Source organism: Jaculus jaculus, chromosome 1 (genome assembly GCF_020740685.1).
Source record: "Jaculus jaculus isolate mJacJac1 chromosome 1, mJacJac1.mat.Y.cur, whole genome shotgun sequence".
Lineage (NCBI taxonomy): Eukaryota > Metazoa > Chordata > Mammalia > Rodentia > Dipodidae > Jaculus > Jaculus jaculus.
Genome location: NC_059102.1, coordinates 43,959,947 through 43,977,751, shown reverse-complemented (window position 1 = coordinate 43,977,751; position 17,805 = coordinate 43,959,947).

The window sequence follows — 17,805 nt, the reverse complement described above, 5'->3', positions numbered from 1 at the left end:
CTGTAGTTCATTTGCAGTGACCAGAGGCCCTGGCACGCCCATTCTCTCTCTTCCTCTCCCTCTCCTTCCTCCCTCCCCCCCCAAATAAATTATTTATTTTATTTATTTATTTACTTTTTTTAAGAAAAACCACCATGGGCAGGGCATGGTGACATGCACCTTTAATCCCAGCCCTGAGGAAGCAGAGGTAAGAGGATCTCTTGAGTTCGAGGCCACTCCAAGAATACAGAGTGAATTCCAGGTCTGCCTGGGCTGGAGTGAGACCCCATCTCAAAGAAGAAGAAAAAACAAAACACCAGAGCAGATCATGGTGTTGCATAAAAGGCTAAAGAAAATACCATTAGACAAAAGCCAGGCATGGTGGTAAAAGACCCCCAGAGGGAGACCTTCACTCAAATCTCGAGATAGCATGCACCCAAAGACACACGGGAGACCCAACTTGCTGCAAAAGCATGAGGCTTTATTCGGGAAACCAGAGCTCTGGGGTCGACATTTATCTCATGCAGGACACAGAGGAGTCGACCCTGAGCCCTATTGGGTGTTTCTTTGTATAGGGTTTTTAGCAAGGAAGGGAAAGGGGAGGGGGTTTTACAAGGGCATTTGCCAAGCTTGTACAGTTATGTCCACATATCTTTTTGTGCATAACCAGAGTTTAAGTCCTTGGTCAGGCTGTCTTGGGAAACTATTTTATTATTTTGGTTTTTCTCAAAACTGTATTTTTGTTTATCCTCTTCCCGGGACATAAAGTTTAGGTTGACCCGACCAACCCATATCTTGGGCCACCTGCAGCCTATCTTTTAGCCTATTTTTGATTTACTCCTTTCTGAATATATAGTTCAGGCTGTCCCCTAGCTGTAGCAACCAGCTGTTTCTTCACTAAGTTTACTTTAAAATTTTCTATCCTGCCTTTCAGTGGCACACACCTAAAATTCCAGCACTTGGGTGACTGAACTAGGAGAATGAATTGCCTTAAGCTCAAGGCCAGCATGGGCTACAGAGTTAAGTTTTAGGCCACCTTAGTGACACTGAGATCCTGCCTCAAAAAGAGGGGGGACATTTTGAAAAAGGCACAGAGTAGATTTATACAGCTAAATTTTTAGAAGTAAACTAAAAAATAATTGCTGAAAGAAATCAATCAGATTGAGGCAGAAGTAAGGCATATCTGAAGAGAGGGGTGACATAGAAGATAATAGACAATAGAAAAGTAACAGATGCAGAGATGGAACCATGAGCGGTTAGATCATGGGTAAGAGGATGAAAAGATCCACTAGAATAGGAGAGGGAAGAGATTTGAAAATGTTTTAAGTTGAAGAAACATAAACACTTGAAGGGTAAATAAAAACAAATAAACAGTAAAAACAAACAGTGGCTAACTTGCTTGAAAAGCCTAGTGGCCCAGGTTTGATTCCCCGTGTCCATATAAACCCAGAAGCACAAGGTGATGTATGTGTCTGTAGTTTGTAGTGGCACAAAAGAGAAAAAAAATTGTTGTTGTTTTGTTTTTTTGTTTTTCGAGGTAGGGTCTCACTCTACTCCAGGCTGACCTGGAATTCACTATGTAGTGTAGTTTGAGGGTGACCTCAAAACTCATGTCAATCCTCCTACCTCTCACTTGCTTCCTGAGTGCTGGGATTAAAGGTGTGTGCCACCATGCCCGACTCAGGGGGAAAAAAAAAAAACTTTTAATCTGCTTCTAAGAAACAGTAAAACTGCAGACCATCATATCATGAGATAAAAACCTTACTTAGAAGACAAAACATACCAATGAAGGAGTAATCTCATTGACCACAGGCTTTTCCAAGGCAGCAATAGAAGCCACTAACTTCTAAGAGCTGAGCAAAAACTGCTATTGGCCAGAATTCTATGTACAAATAAACTAGTTTCCAGAAGGAAAGAAAGCAATTTAATCCAAAAGGAAGGAGTAAGTGCAAAAAACATAGTAAGGAAAACTTGTTGAATAAACATGTTAATGGAAAAAAATATATTGCAGTGTAAGTTTTCAAGTCATAATAAATGTGATAAAAAGCAAAGAGTTAATGTGTGTGGTTTGTCAAGTTTTGTAAAAGTGCAGTTTAAATTTGTTCAGGCAAAATACCTTCTGGATATGCACATGTCCACTAAATATAGTTAAATATCTTTTTGGTGGTCCTGGAGATTAAACATGTCCTGTCCCTCATAAAGGAAAAGATTGTATTGATAATGACGAAAATGCCTAACACCAAGAATAAGTTCAAAATTATAAGGAAAACTTAGACTCACAAGAGTGCCACACACACTGAAGATATGGCTTAGTGGTTAAGGCACATGACTGCAAAGCCTAAGAACCCAGGTTCATTCTCCAGGTCCCACATAATGCACATGATGGCACATGCATCTGGAGTTCTTTTGCTGTGGCTAGAGGCCCTTGCATGCCCTTTTTACTCAGTCTGTCCTCTACCCCTCTCTTTGTCTAATAAATAAATACCTTTTTTAAAGAGTGTCACACATTGTCAAATGCCTGTAATCACAATGCTTGGGAGCCTGAGGCAGGAGGATTGTGAGTTTCAGACCAACCTAGGAAGACCTTGTCTCAAAAAAAAAAAAAAAAATAGAGTGCCATACCTGGAAAAAGAGTGCTTCTGAAAGGTTACTAGCCAACTTTTTTTTTTTTTTTCAATTTTAAGACTTAAACAGTAGCAACAGAATGGATGAGACTTCCGAAATGGTCTCAAATCCACAGTATAGGTAGTTGCTTGTGGGCTAAATTGGACCTCTTCAAAATTCATTTGCAGAAGACCTAATCCTGATGCAGTGATGGCCACTGAAGGTGGAACCTGTGAGAGGTAGGTAATTGGTTTTAGATAAAATTAGAGTGGGGCCCTCGCAATGTGATGAATGCAGTTATAAGATGTGATAACAGAAAGACCACCTGCTCTGGGCCTTTTGCCACGTGAGGACAGAGAAGGTCGCCATCTGCAAGCCAAGAAAGGAGCCCTCACCGGACCCCTACAGTGCTGGTACCTTATTCTTGTACTCCTTGCCTCCAGTGCTGTGAATAAAATTCTGTTGTGTAAGTCCCTGGATCTAGTATTAATAGCAGCCTGAAATATAACATGTACCTATGTGAAAAATATTGTTAGCCGAGTGTGGTGAATCCCAGCACTTGGGAGGCAGAAGTAGGAGGATAACCATGTTTGAGGCCACCCTGAGACTACATAGTGAATTCCAGGTCAGCCTGGGCTACAGTGAGACCCTACCTCAAAACGGGGTGGGGCCTGGCTGGAGAGATGGCTTAGTGATTAAGCACTTGTCTGTGAAGCTTAAGGACACTGGTTCAAGGTTTGATTCCCCACTTCACACATAAGGCAGATGCACAAGGTGGCATGGGCATCTGGAGTTCATTTTCAATGGCTTGAAGCCCTCGCATGCCCATCTCCCCACCCCCCCGCCTGCCCCTGTCTTTCTCAAATAAGTAGACTTTTTTTTTTTTTAATTTGAGAGTGACAGACACAGAGAGAAAGACATGGAGGGAGAGAGAGAGAATGGGCGCGTCAGGGCTTCCAGCCTCTGCAAACGAACTCCAGACGCGTGCGCCCCCTTGTGCATCTGGCTAACGTGGGACCTGGGGAACCGAGCCTCGAACCGGGGTCCTTAGGCTTCACAGGCAAGTGCTTAACCGCTAAGCCGTCTCTCCAGCCACCCCCCCCCCCATTTTTTTAACTGCCATTGAAAACAAGAACAATTGGGAGGCAGAGGTAGGAGGATCGCCATGAGTGCAAGGCCACCCTGCACCCTGAGAATACATAGTTCCAGATCAGCCTGAGTGAGACCCTTACATTGAAAAACCAAAAAGATGGTGTGGGGGTGGGGAGGGCAGTCATGGAAAGATGGCTCAGTGCAGAAGAGCTCTTACTGTACATGCTTGAGAACCTGACTTTGAAGCCCAGCAGCCACTTAAATAAAGCATGCCCACATACGTAAAGGAAGGAGAATTGCTGGGACTCATTGGTCAGCCAGTCTGACAGAAAAATGATAGCCCCAATTTCAATGAGAGACTCAAGGAAATAAAGTGGAAGAGCAATAAAGGGAAACCACCTTCTCTGGCCTCCAGAGGCATGGTGGGGGCCTCGTAGACACACCAGTAAAATCACTAGAAACAATATTGAATCACTTCTGGGGATAGCATCCTGAACATTGACATTCTGATCTGAGAAGCTTACTAAAGCCAGGCCTTGGTTTGGGCTATAGAAGACCTAAGTATATCACAAAATTCAGAAGTGATTAAAAGGGCCTGGGAGATGGCATAACAGTTAGTCTCTTGCTTGCAAAAACTGCTGGTCTGGGGGCGGGGGTATTACCATGGGATGTTTTTTATAATCATGGAAGTTATTAATAAATTTTTGAAAAGACAGGACTACTGGCCTGGGTTTGACTTCCCAGAGCCCACATAAAAATCCAGGTGCACAAAGTGGTGCATCCATCTAGAGTTTGCAGCAGCAAGAGGACCTAGTGCGCTGATACACTCTTTGTGCACACACAAAATTTTTTTAATTTATTTGTAAGGAGGGGGAGAGAGAATGGACACAGGGCCTGTAGCCACTTCAGGTGAACTTCTGAAATATGTACCACTTTGTGCATCTGGCTTTATGTGTGTTCTAGTCAGCTTTTGCTGGGATGAACCTCCAGACCAGATAGTTATGGAAGGAAGGGAATTTATTTGAAGCTTAGTAATCTAGGGGAAATTCCATAATGGTAGAAGAGACTGGCCCCTTTCATAGATCCACATAGAAAAGCAATTGCCCACAGCGCCATAAGCAAACACACTCCAGGAACCCCAGGTAGAGCTCAAGCGCTCTGTTTATCTTCAGGCTAGAATTCAGATCCACCCTCGTACCTTAGGGTTAGACCCTAGGATCCACCCACAGTAACACCAAGCTACAAGCTTGAATAAAATTCCTGAATCTGCTACCACAGGTGGGTACTGGAGAATCAAACCCAGGTCATTAGGCTTTTCAGCCAAGCTTCTTAACCTCTGAGACCTCTCTCCAGCCCACAAAAATATTTTTTTTCTTTTTTGTGATGAGAAGATATATTCTTTCTTAAATATCTGCAAAGAGGGCTGGAGAGATGACATAGCAGTTAAGGCACTTGCCTGTGAACCCTAAGGACCCAGGTTTGACTTCCCAGTACCCACATAAGCCAGATGTACATGGTAGCACATGCATCTGGAGTTCTGGCATGCCCATTTTCTCTCACTTTTTCTAATCTGTCTGCCTCTTTTCCTTGTCCCAATAAATGAAATTTAAAGTATCTGCAAACAAAAGGATTGGTGTGGCATCTTTATAACATAAAGAATGTATTTACTGTAACTTTTTCCTCCCTATACAGGAGTAATAATTTAAAGTATTTAACACCCAAGCACTGGCCAGTGAACAGATTCAAAGCTGCCTGCTTCAGTCATTCACTTGCTGGATGGAGGGTGAGCTGGGAGCTTTGGAATGTTGAAGAAGGGTAAGGGAGGGCAGCAGCTAATTGCCAGAGGCTGTTAACCACTGGTGGCAATGTCTTCTCTGCTGTAGAAAACACATCATTGAGAAATGGCCACTAGAGGACAGCTGAGCAATGCCTGCCCAAATAGTTAATGGTTTTGAGTAAAACAATCCATGAGCAAGAGCTCCATCTGTGTTGTTTGAAAAGATCAAAATACAAATAGTGTAGGTGCCTATCAGTAGGTGCCTTATAGCACGTTCATACACCAAAAAATTGGAATCATAGGGAAAAAGAGCCAGCCCTAAACAAGTACTTACCAAGATAGGTAATCACAGCTGGGTTTAGCAGCCCTGGGGAGGCTGAGACAGAATTGACGAGCCTGAAGCCAACCTGGGCTACAGAGGGAGATGTCCCCAAAAGACAAAAGCAGGATAGTTTTCTTCCCAGAACTCTGCTACTGGGAAAAGACAAACTGTCTTCTAAGGAGAGGAGAGGTTTGAGGAATTGAGAGGTAGGAGGAAAGCTTAATAGCACTGTGAAGCAGAAAGGCAACTCAGAAAAATCTGGCTCGACCCCATAACCCCCCCCAAAAAAGGGACCCCAAAGTCACATTCATGGTCGGTAACTCCCCCCAAAAAGGGAACCTGAAGTCATATGCATGGTAAGCAGTATGGGAAGCCCCTACGGTAACCATGGTGACTAGCACCTCCAGCTTCAGGGATTAGATCTCCATAATGATGCAGGAGACCCCCAAACTTTGGGTTCTTGTTTAAGTTATCAGATAGTTGAAAAACAAAGAGAAAGATAAGTTCGGAAAATTTACTAAGGATAGGGTGAAAACAGGAGAAGACCTGGTGGAAACCAATTCACAATGGCACAATGGCAAAAACCCCCGTAACCCCAGCACTCCCGAAGCTGGGGCAAGGGAGTTTATGTTTGGGGCTGGCCTGACCCACACAGCAAGATTCTACCTAAAAAGCCACAGTGGCCCTCAGAAACGGGGCAGGCCGCTGCAAGCACGTAGCATTCTCTGGGCCCGTGTCCATAGGCCTCTGGCAGCACACCCCATGGCAGCCCCCCAGCCTGTTACTGGAATCCAGTGTCTTCACAGCAGCTGCTCGGGAGAAACCAGGTATATTCAAGGGCCGCCAGTCAAAAGAAGATCAGGAAGGTTCTCCAGTCAGAGCTCCGTCTTGCAGGGCTCAGGGGCTCACGGAACTTTTGTAGGACTGAAAGGACAAAGAGGGCAGGATGGCCACGTACCCAGCAGGGTTTTCTTCGTCCAGAGATGAGCCGCTCACCTTTTTTTCTGGCAGGAATGTTAACTGGAATCCTATTCTGAAGGCCTGGCAGGAGAGAAGAAATTCTAAAGAGACACTTGTGTCGTTAACCTTCTTTTTTTTTCCCCCTCTTCAGAATTATTGTATTTCCTATACCTTGAAAAGTAGAAAAGAGGGTAGAAAGAATATAAAAGCCACAGGGTGGAAAGGAGTATGTTGGGGCACCGTCTTCCCAACATGAATCAACCAGTGCATTCATGCCCCAATAGGGGTTGTCCATACCCACCCCCACGCACAAGACTTACACTGTTCTGAGCACATCAGCGTTTGGGCATGAGAGATGGAGGAAGACAAAGGAATGAAATAGCAAAACAGGAGACTACTACCTAAAAAGAGGAAGGCTCTCAGTTGATGGGAGCAGCAGAGGGGAGACAAAAGATGAAAACAGGGGCTGGAGAGAGATGGCTTAGCAGTTAAGTGCTTGCCTGTGAAGCCTAAGGACCCTGGTTCGAGGCTCGGTTCCCCAGGTCCCACGTTAGCCAGATGCACAAGGGGGCACATACATCTGGAGTTTGTTTGCAGAGGCTGGAAGCCCTGGCGCGCCCATTCTCTCTCTCTCCCTCTACCTGTCTTTCTCTCTGTGTCTGTCACTCTCAAATAAATAAATAAATAAATAAATAATTTTTTTTTAAAAAGATGAAAACAGGATGGGAATCAAATCAATCAAATGAAAATATTTCCTATAAGATCTCAATAAAAGAAGCGTGCTTAACAAAAATGCAGAAATCAGGAACTGAAGCAGACATCTAAAGAAAAAATAACAAAAGACTTCTGCTATCCACCTATTGAAGGACTGGATTCACATCAAAGAACCTGCACAAAAAACTCTGTCAGGCCTGGAGGTGTCTGAGGATCTCTATCCCACAAAATCCTGAGGCTCTTTTCTTTTACAAAAATGGGGTTTCTTGGGCTAGAGGGATGGCCAGAGTTAAGAGCACACACAAGTGGAAACTATCTCAGGAGCTGGAGAGATGGCCTAGCGGTTAAGGCACTTGTCTTAACCTAAGGTGAAGCCTAAGTACCCAGGTTTAAATCTCCAGTTGCACATGGTGAGGCATATGTCTGGAGTTCATTTGCAGTGGCTAGAGGCCCTGGGGTGCCCATTCTCAATCCCTCTTTCCCTCTCTCCCTCCCTCTCCCCCCCCCCTCTCTCTCTCTCATAAATAAAAATATTAAATATTAAAAAAGAAAGAAATTATGAGCCAGGAGCAGTGAGTGGCACATGCCTTTAATCCCAACACTCAGGAGGCTGAGATAGGAAGATTGCTGTGAGTTTGAGTCCACCCCGAGACTACAGAGTGAATTCCAGGTAAGCCTGGGCTAGAGTGAGACCCTACCTCAAAAAAACCAATAAACCAATATATGAAAGCAGGGTTGGAAAGATGGCTAAGAAGTTGAGCACTTGCCTGAAAACCCTAATGCCCTGGATTCAGTTCCTCAATACCCACATAAAGCCAAGTGCACAAAGTGGTGCATGCATCTGGAGTTTGTTCCCAGAAGCTTGATGCACCCATTCTCTCTGTCCTTTCAAATAAATAAAATATTTTTAAAATAAATTAACCAAAAAATAAAAAAGAAATTATGAGGGCTGAAGAGGTGGCTTAGCAGTTAAGGCATTTGGCTGTGAATCCTAAGACCACCTGTTCAGATTGATGCAACAGTGACACAAGCATGCAATGCCACATATGCTCACAAGGGAGTGCATGTGTCTGGAGTTGATTCACAGTGACTGAAAGGCTCTGGTGCACCCATTTTCTCTCTCTCTCTCTCAAAAAAAAAAAAAAAAAGAAAGAAAGAAAGAGAAATTGTGAAAGCAACATATAAGATGTAGGGGACATGATTGTAGGATGAGTGTGATGTGTCTCCTACAGCCTCATGTGTTTGTAATTAACTCTTATATTTAATCCCAGCTGGTGGAGCCATGCTGGAGGTTTGTCACTGGGTGTGGACCTTGAGGTTTATTAGTCCAGCCCACTGGGCATTCAGAACTACCTCATTCTTGCTGCTACCTTTCCAGCTGATGTGACAAAATATGATACCTAAGGCTGGAGAAATGGCTCAACTATTGAAGGTGGTTGCTTGTAAAGCCTGATGGCAAGGGTTCAGTTCCCTGGTACCTAAGTGAAGCCAGATGCGCAAAGTGGTGCATGCATCTGGAGTTCTTTTCTCTCTCTCTCTCTCTCTCTCTCTCTCTCTCTCTCTCTCTCTCTCTCTCTCTTTTTTATGCCTCTGGAGTTCTTTTGCAGTTGCTATGGTGTGCCCCACCCCCGTCATATATCTCTGCTTACAAATGAATTTTTGTTTTTGGTATTTTTGACATAGGGTCTTGCTGTAGCCCAAGCTGACCTGGAATTCACTATGTAGTATCAGGGTGGCCTCAAACTCATGGCGACCCTCCTACCTCTGCCTCCCAAATGCTGGGATTAAAGGCATGCACCACCATGCCCTGCTTATCTTAAATATTTTTAAAAGAAGAAGAAGACTCTCAGGCTGGAGAGGTGGCTCAGAGTTAAACGTGGAGCATTTGGGAGGTAGGACCCTGCTGGAGGAAGTGTGTTATGGGGCAGACCTGGAGCTGGAGTCCAGCCCTAGGCGTGTGTTCAGAGTCAGCTTGCACTTTCTCGTGGGGGCTTTTCCCTGTGCTGTGGATGTATGGTGAAGTGAGCCAGCTTCTTCCCCAGGATGACACCTCCGCTGGAATCTGTAAGCCTGAAATAAACCCTTCCCTCACAAAAGCTGCTTCTGGTCAAGTGTTTGTCCCAGCAATGAGATGATAGCTACAACAGGGCTCCTGTGAGACATCCTGTTCATTCAAAGCCTACACACAACTATAGGGAAAGAGTAATAGTTAGAATGTCACAACAGCAGAAACAATATAGTCATCGGATCCACTACCAGTAAAGAGATGGCTTAGTGGCTAAGGTGCTTGCTTGTGAAGCCTAAAGACCCAGGCTCAATTCCCCAGTACTCACGTAAGCCAGATGCACAAGGTGGTGCATGCATCAAATTTATTTGCAGTGGCTAGAAGCCCTGGCATGTCCATTCTTGGCTAAGAGTCTCATGCTCTACCAACTGAGCTAGCCAAGTACATCATGCCCGATCTCTCTATCTGCCTCTTTCTCTCTCTCTCTCTCTCAAATAAATTTTTAAAAAATAATCAGTTGTTATTTAAAATGTTCACTACCAGAAATGAATGCCTTGAGTTCATGGCCAGCCTTGGCTATGGAACAAGTTCCAGGTCAGCCTGGGTTAGAGTAAGACCCTACCTCAATAAAAACAAACAAACAATAAAAGATGTTCACTACTAGGCTCAGCAGTTAAAGGTGCTTGCAAAGCCTGATGACCTGGGTTCATTTCCCCAGCACTCACGTAAAGCCAGATGCACAAAGTGGTCTATTCATCTGAAGTTTGTTTTCAGTGTCAGGAGTCCCTGGATGGCTATATTTTCTCCCTCTCTCTCTCTCTCTCTCATAAATAAATAAATATTTAAAAACTAAGTCGTGCATGGTGTCACACACCTTTGATCCCAGCACTCAGGAGGCAGAGATAGGAAGGTCTTTGTGAATTTGAAGCCACCCTGAAAATATAGAGTGAATTCCAGGTCAGCCTGGGCTACAGTGAGATCCTACTTTGAAATACCAATAATAATAATAGTTTGCCACCATTAACAATAATAGCAATAATCACAGTTGCTTCTGAAATCCACCTGATATTTAAATCACACATCGGTAAAACTGGTTTTTTATCAATACTCATGAATCAGCTCCCTAGACACAATACCAGATGACCCACGATGTAAGAGATGATTCAGTCTTCCAGATGAGGGCACCAGGGCTCAAGAGTTAAACTTACTGAAAGCCCAAGTCTGGTAAACGGAGTTCTTTCTGATTGCCCCTACACACACACAGACACACACATACACAAGCACACAGTGTCCAGAAACACATCCTGGATGTGCCGTGTCCCTGTGGTGCCGAAAGCCAGCCCTGAGGACGGGATAGCGTCAGTGAGGATGGTGGTTAGTGGCCTAAATCCCACCGAGTTGCAGGATAAGCAGGCATCTCCTCAGTGTTTCTGTTTCTTACAGTCTCACATTGTGGGACAGTGTCTCTAAGGAAACCCCATCCTTTCTGTATCCCAACAAGTCTCCTAGAGGTAGAAAACCCATCCCAACTCACCTTCCAAGAAGCAGACAGGGAGCCGTGCCTGCCTGCCCCCCACCCTTCCCCAGGCTTCGGCTGTTACTTAGAATCCCCATCCAGTTGTATATTAAACTGACCCCCTGGAGGCTCAGACAGATTCTGGAGGAACCTGTAATCAAAAGGTTGATACTGATTTCTGTTGACAGTTTCAACCCTACATATTTGTCAATAGTGGGAACTCTTGGCAGGGGCGGGGAGGATTTCTGTTCCAGAAAAGAGAATGTTTCTATTCTTACCACTGCATAAAGGGAGAATGAATTGGGACAGGAATGACCTGGCTAAAGTTTAGTAGATTTTAATATAAATAGGCTAGCAGATTCCAATGGGAGGGAATATAGTCTATTTGTATTTATAGACAGGGATTAAACAAACTGATTCAACAGGAATCTGTGCCAGCAATTGTTTGGGAGCAAGACAGATCCATCTGCATGCAAAGAACTGTGAAGGACTGTGAAGCCATGGCTCAGTGGGCAGGCAGGGCATAGGGAGACCACCAGTCTGAATAATCAGACATTCACATTGCCCACTGTTTTGTTCCATTGTGTCTAAATGTGAGAAGCTGCTCTGTGGTCCTCCACGTACAAAGCTCTTTATTAGACTTTACTGAGGCATGAGCCCAGCTGCTTTGCTTGCTGCCAGCCTCTGAAGGAGCTGGGCTTGATGGTGTCTGGCAGCTTTGCCCCCAAGTAGATTTATGAGCTGTGAAGGATAGTCACATTAACACCATAAGCACTCCTGATAGGATTAGAGACCTGTATTTGCATACTGCTCTGACATACCACACCATCTTTGTGTTTGCCCAGCTCTCCTGGGTGGATCTTGGGGGGTCGCTAAGTAGAAAATGACAGCCACACACCCCTCTCCCAGCTGGCAGCACCAAGGGTCAGTATGCATTTCCAGAGATGTTATTTGGCATTTAACATCCTTTAATTACAGCATCTCTCCATCAAAGGACTGTAGCAAAGTGGTAAATGTATCCTCTTTCAGAGCTGGACTGAGGTCTGTGACTCCCAGAGAGAGCCAGTCTTTTGATTCCCTCCAACTGCTCTGAGGACTACTAGAGAATGGCCCTCAAGATAGATATTTAAATCACACCAATTACTGACTGTAACAGTAAAACATATTCATTGTTGGAAAATACAGTGAAATCAAACTTGTCCATCATCCCATTACTTAGAAATAACTTACCATTAAGATTTTGTGTGTTTCCAAGCAATTGTCTGTCTATATAGACAGGTGATTTGGTTTTTCTTTCACGTTACCTTGGGTTTTAGTGCTGGCACATGCACTGTACCATCAAACAATACCCCAGCGTGTTGTTTTTGTTTTAACAAAGCCATGTTATATTATTTATATATTGTTGAAAAAAGACATAACAAGGGCTGGCTGGACCAATGCAAATAATGACCAGCAGATACACATCAAACACCTGCAGCTCCAATTCCAACATTCATATAACCACTGATGAAAGTCACTGGATTTCAGTTCCACCCCTCCAGATGGGCTGGTCACAGCCTGAGCAAACACTCTGTCCTGAGCCAGCAGCTCTCCATGGCAACCATTTCACAGTCCTGGTATATCCAAAACATCTTTGGGTCTATACTGCAAACAGTCCATCTTCACAGCTCCATATAAGTGGCCTGTTTCCCTGTTTCCCATTCCACATCTCCGCAGCTGGCCTACCCTTGATGGTGTAATCTCCTTAACAATTGTAGCTTCATAAACCTAAAACCAGTCTCTGTGCTGGTAACTTTAAACTTGCTCATTTCCATAGATCCAAGCAGAGAGACACAACTGGAGCAAGCAATAAGCCCCAATAACAAGCAAACACAACAGCCAAAACTCAAAACTGCTGTCTATATGCCTTATAGGGATAGACTATAAGATCTGCCCCCCATGACATACTTTTTTCCCTGGGCAGGGCTCTGCCTGCTGGAGACTCAAGTTGCAAGCTCAATCTAAATTTAAAAAATGCCTGAGGGCTGAAGAGATGGCTTAGCAGTTAAGGCACTTGCCTACAAAGCCAAAGGACCCAAGTTCAATTCCCCAGGACCCACATAAGCCAGGTGCCCAAGGGGGCTAATGCATCTGGAGTTCATTAGCAGTGGCTGGAAGTCCTGGCACACCCATATGCTCTCTCTCTCTCCCTACCTAGTTCTCTCCCTCTCTCTCAAATAAATAAGATACATTTTTAAAAAAAATTTAAGAATTTATTTATTTATTTGACAGAGAAAGAGGGGGAGAGAGAAAGAGAATGGGTGTTCCAGGGCCTCCATCCTATGCAAATGAACTCCAGGCATGTGCACCCCCTTGTGCATCTGGCTAACGTGGGTCCTGGGGAATAGAACCTGGGTCCTTTGGCTTTGCAGGCAAATGCCTTAACCACTAAGCCATCCTTCCAGCCCTTAAAAATATTTTTTAATGTCTGAGTCTATGAAGGTACACATTTAAACCAAGATGGGTGGGGGAAGGTCAATGCAGGTGGTTAAAAAATATAATAATGATCCCAGTCACACCACTGTTTGGAGAAGTGCAAAGTTGCTCTCAAGCACAGAGTTGGTTCCAGGTACAGAACTTGGTACGGGCAAGTGAAAATCTAGGTACACTGCATCAAGTAGGAGAGATTATGCTGAGCTGAAGCCCAGGAGTGGAGTTCATGAACTATCCATCACATGTGCTCCAGATGTTCTGATGATAGGTGGTGTGGTGGTTGGATTCAGGTGTGCCCCATAAACCTAGGTGTTCTGAATGCTAGGTTCCCAGCTGATGGATATTTGGGAATTAATGCCTCCTGGAGGGAGTGTATTGTTGGGGTTGGGTTTGTGGATGTCACAGCCAGTTTCCCCTTGCCAGTGTTTGGCATGCTGCTGTTGCTATTGTCTACCTGATGTTGGCAAGGGGGTGATATCCACCCTTTACCTATGCCATCGTTTTCCTCTGCCATCATGGAGCTTCTCCTCAAGTCTGTAAGCCAAAATAAACCCTTTTTTACCAACAGCTGCTCTTGATCAGGTGATTTCTGCCAGCAATGTGAACCTAACTACAACAGTAAAGTGGTACCGAGGAGTGGGATTGCAGCTAGACACCTGACTGTGTGGCTTTGGCCTTTTAGAGCTGACTTTCAGAGGAACATGAATGAATTTGAAACCTTGCAGTGCTGTATGTACAGCTTAATGGATTATTCTGGTTAGAGTTGAAAGACCTGAATGCAGTAAAAACTAAGGACCTTGAGATTTCTAGGGAGGGAAACTCTCTTAGGGAAAAAGAATTAAGGAAAAACCCGATTCCCCCTTACAGGCTCAAGGAATTTTCCTGCTTTTAGCCAGGAGAAGAAAAAACTGTTCACTCTGGGGTGGGGGATGGGGGCAGTATGGGCTGTTACCCTCAGCTGCCTAACCAACTTCTATCTCATCATTAGCATTTGCACTCAAAATTGGACAAACTCCTCTTTTATAAACTGTAGCTTCTCAGGGCAAGGCATAGCCTGAAAGCTACTGTCCTATACAATACGTAGTGACTTAGAGCAGACCACAGCCTGATCTCCACAGACACATTCAGATCATTCACAGCTTCATTCCTATAATTCCAAGCACGAGGTTGTGCTATAGATCAGAGCTCGGGTGACTAGTGTTCTGAGGAGAGTCCCAGGAGAGATTGATGAGCGTTAGCAAAGGGGTAGGAAAAGGAGGGGGATACAAGGCGAACGTGGAATACAGAAGACTAGGAAACCAGGAGGAAGAGATAGTGCTGGGTTGGATTTTGCACAGTTAATGTTTAAAAGGATGGAGGGAAGGCCATGGGCTGCCTGCTTTAAATCAGTGTTGTGCTGTTTCTGTTTTTCTGGTCCTGAAGCAAAACTATGATGGCAGTGCTTAATGTAAAGGAGAGGGAACTCAAAGTGTAATTCTTTTAAAAATATATAAAGGGGGGGCACACCAGGACCCCCAGCCACAGCAAACAAATTCAAGATGCATGTGCCGCCATGTGCATCTGGCTTACATGGTTTCTGGGGAATTGAACCTGGGTCCTTAGGTTTCACAAGTAAGTGCCTTAACCACTAAGCCATCTCTCCAGCCCCAAAGTATAATTTTTACACTTATTAGTTTTTAAATATTATTTAGGGGTTGGGAATATGGCTCAGTGGTTAAAGGCACTTGCTTACAAAGTCTGCTGGCCAGTTCAATTCCTAAGCCACCCCCTTCTACCTAAACACAAAAAGTGGGTCCAGCATCTGGTGTTTATTTGCGGTGGTAAGAAGCCCTGGCGCGTGTGTGTGTGCGCGCATACACACACACACACACACATACACACACAAAGAAATTTTTTAAAATGAAAAACAATTATTTTACACAACTGTACCCCTCAAGTCATTTAACTCACATGAGCCTGTTTCCCATTCTGTTAAATGAGATCACTTAAAACCTGCTAACCACATTTGTTGGGATTAAGGCTTAAACAAATCAAATGTCACAAAGAGGAGGTGCTCTCTTACTATAGGGGGGTGGGGAGAATATTCGGAAGAGCCCCATTGGTTTACAGGGCACAGCAACAGCTTCCAGCTACCCATCAGTAGGGAGTCGGCTTCCAGATCCATATAGACATTCCCTTTTTCTTTTTTGGTTTTTCAAGGTAGGGTGGGTCTTGCTTTAGCCCAGGCTGACTCACTGTGTAGTCTCAAGTGGCCTGGAACTCACAGTGCTCCTCCTACCTCTGCCTCTGGGCCGCATGCGCCACCACGCCCAACTCATATTGACATTGTTTCTTGTCAGTGAGTTTTGCTTGTGATTTGCCTCCACTTTTCAGGGCTTTGTGCGTGTCAGAGGTTCCTCAGAGAGGGACTAAGGAAAAAAGTCTTTTCCCTCCAGACCCATTCCTACCCTGGGCTCCTCAAAGTCCCCTGGATTTAGGAGACCTTTTGTGGCATAAGTGTAAATCACAAAACTGTTCTTGTTAATCCCACAGGATCACAGGGTTGGAGATAATGCTTCAGGGCAGGCCCAATGCTTTGCATCTACCTTCCTGTTTTCCTGCAGAAAAATATAAAGTCTCCTGGAGGTTAATAAGACAGAACTCCAGCGGGAGTGTACTTGCCAAACACTGCGTGAGGCCCTGGGTTCCACCTCCACAAAACAAGTGAAAACGGTGGGAATTTCATCCCCTGGAGTTCCTTGGGGGTGATGTGTTATCGTATTTTTTAGTCAAAGCTTTGTATATCTCTTAGAATGTCAGAGAATGTCTTGGCCTGGATTGAAAGAAGTTTTCTTTCCTGTCTCCCTGTAACTAGCGAGACTGCCATTTAAAACAGGAGATAAATTGCCAGAGGCTACTGCATGCCCAGGCACATTAGAAAGCGGACTCTCCCAGAGAGCTTGGGAAGGACAGAGTGGTGGGCCAATCATCCTGCTCTCCAAGGGTGGCAGGCATAGAAAGCGGCCCCTGGGCGAGAGCCTTCGCTGCAGCTTGTCTTTACTAGCAAGAAGCAATGTGCTTTCTTCTGTAGCCTCTTCATAGGCACATCTGGACCCTTCATGTTAAGCATACCCGAAATTTTGATAAACTTTGTGCTATTTTTCTTTTTTGAAGGGGGTTGGGTTTTCAAGGTAGGGTCTTGCTCTAGCCCAGGCTAAGCCTGGAATTCACTAATCTCAGGCTGGTCTCAAACTCACAGCAATCCTACTTCTGCCTCCTGAGTGTTGGGATTAAAGGCGTGTGCCACCACAGCCAGCTTTAAATCTACATTTTGAGATTTTTCTGTTCACATTTGAATAAGTAAGATAATGCAGACATAATTTATCTCTGGAGAAACTATGCCCTAGCCTTTGAAATGCTTTTTATGTAGAGTAGTAGTAAAAATGGAAAAAGAGAAAGTACATGAGGATGGAAAACCAGATCCAAAGAATGTCATGGACTTTTCTGAACACTTTGACCAGCTCTAATTGTTGGAAACACATGGACACCTTATTCCCAGTGGCACTCAAGGCCTCTGGGTAGGCAGTTCTGATGAAGAGGAGGAGCCAGATGTAAGCGATGAAGAGTGGTATTAATTGCAAGAAAAAGGTGAGACCCTCCCTCGGGGGTTGGGGCCTGGGAGGAAAAGAAAGTGAACTGAGCATCAGCCTTCATCTCTCGGCATCTTGACTGCAGGCTCCTGAGTCTTTGTTGAGTATTAATATAATTAATAGGAGGCAATGTATCCAGCCATCTCTCCCTGCTACCGCTATCTTTCCCTGACACGTTCACATTCCTTCTTAAAGTATGAGCCAAAATAAACTCTTGTTTCCTTGAGTTACATTTTTCCTTTTCTTAAAAAATTTATTTGAGACAGAGATAGACACTGTAGAGTGAAAATGGGTATTCCAGGGCCTGTAGCCACTGCAAACGAACTCCATATGCATACGCCACTATGTGCGTCTGGCTTACGTGGGACCTGGAGAATCAAACCTTGGTCCTTAGGCTTTGCAGGCATGTGCCTTAATCGCTAAGCCATCTCTCCAACATAAGTTACATTTTTCAAATATTTGGCCACAATAATGAATAACTAAATCAGTTGCTTATGTCAGTGTATATCCTAAATGTCAACATAATTCTTTTTTTTTTTTTTTTTTTTTTTTTTTTGGTTTTCAAGGTAGGGTTTCACTCTAATCCAGGCTGACCTGGAATTCGCAACATACTCTCAGAGAGAGTGGCCTTGAACTCACAGTGATCCTCCTACCTCTGCCTCCTGAGTGCTGGGAAGGTGTGCGCCACCACGCCCAGCTTAATTTTGCGTCTTCTGTGCCAGCCATACATCTCCA